This window comes from Macrobrachium nipponense, chromosome 3 (assembly GCF_015104395.2).
Source record: "Macrobrachium nipponense isolate FS-2020 chromosome 3, ASM1510439v2, whole genome shotgun sequence".
NCBI lineage: Eukaryota > Metazoa > Arthropoda > Malacostraca > Decapoda > Palaemonidae > Macrobrachium > Macrobrachium nipponense.
The window spans coordinates 37,473,075-37,477,843 of record NC_087202.1 but is presented as its reverse complement, the minus strand read 5'-3'; positions in this window follow the sequence as shown (position 1 = coordinate 37,477,843).

Below are 4,769 nucleotides of genomic sequence, written 5' to 3'. Positions count from 1 at the left end.
CTTTCTTACTAGAGTTCGGGACACTGTCAGGAATAGTACTTAGCACAAAGATTAGTTTCTCGTATATTGGCCAACAGGCAAGCAGCAAGTCTAGTGCTTTTCCTCAACTAGTATAGGTTCCTTGTCGCGGTGACAAGAACTCGTTAACGAAATGAACTTTTGGCAAACTGTAACATTCCTTGATAATGACAACTCCAGCAGATAATGTTTTGAAAGCAGGGAGACTGAACTGCGTTATCACAGAGACATGAAACATTCCTCCTCATCTAAAATGAGGGGTTTCTCTGTTCAGGAGAGAGAGAGAGAGAGAGAGAGAGAGAGAGAGAGGAGCGAGAGAGAGAGAGAAGGAGGAGGAGGAGAGAGAGGAGAGAGAGAGAGAGAGATCGCGTATAGGGAAAGCCAACTGAAAGAAGTAAGGAGTAACTACCAGCCATTTCTTACAGTCTTCCAGCAATGAGATGAAATTACAGTACAAGGAGAGGCTGGCATCACAGGGTTTACAGTCATTTTAGAAATGCAGTGCAAACCATAATGATGAGTTAAACTGAGTAAAACCTGCCTCTAAGGTAAATATATTTTACTAACCGAAGCACTGTAGTACTCGTATATTACCGGAAGCAGAGTAGGTTAATGGTACTATGTATATCCACTAGTGAAAAAACGGGAAATCAAATTTCATTCCCCAAAGACCCTTCCGGAAGAAGGTTGCTGTAAAATCTGGAAGAAAATCATATATAGAAGTCAAAAGAATGTCGAAAATGGGAGCGTTAATCCTTCAACTTTTTTTTTTATTTTTCTGAAAAGAATACTGTTGTGCCATTTTTGTCTGTCCGTCCGCACTTTTTTCTGTTCGCACTTTTTTTGTCCGCAATTTTTCTTTCCGCACTTTATCTCTCCTCCCCCAGAATTTAAAAACTACTGTGGCTAGAGGGTTGCAAATTGGTATATTGATATTCACCCTCCAATCATCTAACAAACCAAATTGCAACGCTTTAGCCTTGGTACTTTTTATTTTATTTATGGTTAAAGTTAACCATGCTTGTGCTTCCGGTAACGCTACAACACAGGCCACCACGCCCAGCTGAGAGTTTCATGGGATTGTAAGCTGTACAGAAAACGATAGCGCTTTTCTTCTGGGTCTCTTTTACTTGTTTGTTGTTGTTGCTAATCTAGAGATACTGAAAACCCAACCAAATGTATGACATAAAACTTAAACAAAAGCCGGCGTTTAGAATCGAATACCTCGCGCAGCTGAGAAGCTCCCGTGGTGATGATTATGAACAAGACTTGGGAAAAACAACTAACCTTAAAGAGCATGATAAAGCTTGATTGTCTCCTGTGAGCACAATCGCCGTTTGGGATCTATTTTTCGGAGGCTAAAAATTACATGTAGACGATTCCAGAGGAAGATATTTGTCTGTAATTACTAAGATAATGATCACAACTGACTGGATCCCCTTAGATATCAGTATAAGAAACGGAGCCAATATCCATCGTTGGTTCAATGTCAGTTTGTGGTAATGAACCAATTAATCATTAATTAGCAGTTGGGAAGAAAGGCTTAGAAACGACAGCATAATAAAAATCCCTTTTCCTTAGTTGTCATAACTATCTATTATAATAACTTTACGTAATTAATAGAATGTGCTGCAGAAATAACCCTTATATTTACTTGATTCTACAATCCTACGAAGTTCCTGAACTGTTGTGTGAAGTCATATAATGCCAAGATAATCATTATTTTCCAAGTTAAATCTTTGAAACAATGTAAGTGCATGACAGGAATTAAGGCAAGTCATTATGTTATTACTTAGAAATAAGACAAACCATGCGAGGTTCAGTTTATTAATAAAATTTTCTGTTTTGTGCTTACGCTTATTTGTGATTAGACCAGCTTTCCATTATTATGAAGGTACTCGAAACCTGCATATGTTTTCTGTAACTCTCAAGCCTGAAAACCTTAATCAGTTTTGTACATAACCAAGAAAGGGAATTCTAAAATGAATCTTTTAGAATATCTTAACTTTTGTAATCAGACGAAACATCTGGACTGGGTTCGGTGGCTGCTCTCTCTCTCTCTCTCTCTCTCTCTCTCTCTCTCTCTCTCTCTCTCTCTCTCTCTCTCAGGAATCAGGACACGGAGCGCAGGAGGCCAAGTAAATGAAGGAAAAATGTCTGTAGGAATAAAGAAAAAAAAAGACGGTAGGAATGGAGAAATGGTGTTAATAAGCTCCTAATGCATAATACTCATTGTATTGGAATGGAAGGATTATACACTGTCTGCCTTTGCGCACTCGTTCGACCAGGGATGAAAAAGCAATGAAGATGATCAGGAGCAAGTCTCTCTCTCTCTCTCTCTCTCTCTCTCTCTCTCTCTCTCGTTCGAGTTCTACTGATCTGGTGCATGATATCGAAACAATAGCCTTGTGAAGGCTTCCTTTACCATTTTAATTAGGACGTTTTTTAAAGAAAGAAATAAAAATGTTATAACATCCTTGGCAAATGGATACACTTTCCTGTACCTAGCTTTTATTTTATATCATAATATTTCTCTCTCTCTCTCTCTCTCTCTCTCTCTCTCTCTCTCTCTCTCTCTCTCTCTCAGTGAACGAAACACTTCTTTTCTGTATCTCATTTTCTTCCTCCCACGCTTTTATTCTATACTTTTCCCCTTTACTAACTTTATCGCCTCTTTTCCAGCCCCCATGAGCATCTACTTCAGCTTCACAAAGTTGTAAATGTGATCATAAATTCGTGGGGCTGCAATAGCCGTAAGTGGCATTTTCCATAAAGTCTATAAAATAGCCCCTCCTTGTAATTTTGGGGGAGCATCGTCGAACCAACAGCCGCCACTTAGTTGTTTCTCTGAAAACACCTTGTTCAAGTCATCCTTACGATTTGCTTTACGTAAAATAGAATCACCCGCGGACTGTTTAATTTTGCGGCCACTTAGATAGGACACCGTTGTTATTATTAATTCCCTTATGTAAATATAACTGGACGTTGATGCTAACACGACGCATATTTCTGTCAGACTTCGTACCTTTTTTGTTTACTATTCTGTGTCTTTTGTTTACTAGATCGGTTTTGTTGCTTTATGAGGTGTACGAGGGGTGTTTGGTTTCTCATATTTAGAGAATATACTAATTGTCATCATTTATATCTAGAAATGCGACATTATTTACTCGGTTAGCAATGCTTATGCGTGCGCATGTGTAAATTTATAATGCAGAGAGAGTTAGCAAAGCGAATCTCAGGAATTATATCAATACCTTTGGCAAAAATTCAATGGCAAGTTTTGACGAGACGTCTAGCGGGGGGAATCTCATTTTGGGACCCCCTACGGAGCCGGTCTTTCAGGTGAGCTAAAAATGATCCCATGGTCTTGCAAGGTGGAAGGAATATCAAAAAGGCTTCGTTTGATCTTTAAGGTAACAATATTTACTGAAAGATGGAATTCTTCAATTTCACTTTATCAGCAAATCTCATTTCGTCTTTTCACAATAACAACGGGATTGTATTTTCCACGAGGCAATTTCAAGTGGGTTCTGGAAACACGTACCAAGCAAAACGCTATTGGTTTCTTAAACCCATCAAGTTCGTTTCACAAATGGAAATATTTTAGTGACTAAGTTTATTAAGAAATTTTTAGTCATTCAATTTTTAGGTTTCAGTAAAACAAAACTATTGAGATGGCTATTTGTCTGTCCGTCCTCAAATCTTAAAAACTACTGAGGTTAGAAGGCTGAGAATTGGTATGTTGATCATCCATCTTCCAGTCATCAACCATATCAAATGGCAGCGCTGTAGCCTCAGTAGTTTTATTATAATTAAGGTTAAATTTATTCATGATTGTGCGTCTGGCAGCGCTATAGGACAGGCTAAAAGTTTCATAGGCACGGCTCATAGAGCATTATACGCTATACGGAAAACTTGACTTCTCCCTTTTTTTTTTTTTTGTTGCTTAAAATTATTCTTGTTCGGTCATTAACCTGAGAGTGATCGTCATGTCTAATAGAGTCAGAAATTCTATTCCTTGGGCTTGTCTTCATTTTGCCCGGCTATGTTTATCGCGTGTAAGAGAAAGGAAAATGAAATTAGGCTTCGAGTAATACAGAGGACATAACAAAAAGTGCCAAATCTGGGAGATAGTTAATTAGAAACATTTGTTTAGCATAATTACTAGAGCAGTAAGAGATTATAAGATACCGTCTCATGAACGCCCTTTAAATATACTGAAAAAATTACAAGTCACCACAAGAATGCTTTTTAGTTCCAATGTAGCAAGGAATTGTAAAGTATCATCTCAGTAATGTCTTTTAACTAACGGAAAGTGACTAAAATTCACAGCAAGCCAGTCATTTTCATTGCCAATTCAATAAGAAATGACAAAACGTCTTCGCAAAACTAATTTTAGCTGATAATGCAGCAACAAATGACTAAATATGACCTCCAGCACGATATTTCAATTGCCAATGGTGCTAGAAATGACAATACGTCACCACAATAACGTCATATTAACTACTAACGCCAAACTGGGCCCCGAAGCTCGTACGCCACTGTGTTTTAAGTCTAGGAAGCTCACGCCAGGATGGTCTTCAATTCATTTAGCTCTTGTCAAAAAAGTTAAGAACTATCAAACTTTGTGTATGGCAGCGGACCGTTCCTCTGAACGATGCCGAATTTTGCAAACTCCTGTAACTGGTGGAGAAAGAGTTTTCCTGCATTTTACACTTTTAGAAGTTGCAGCTTCTCGGTGATCTAAAGCA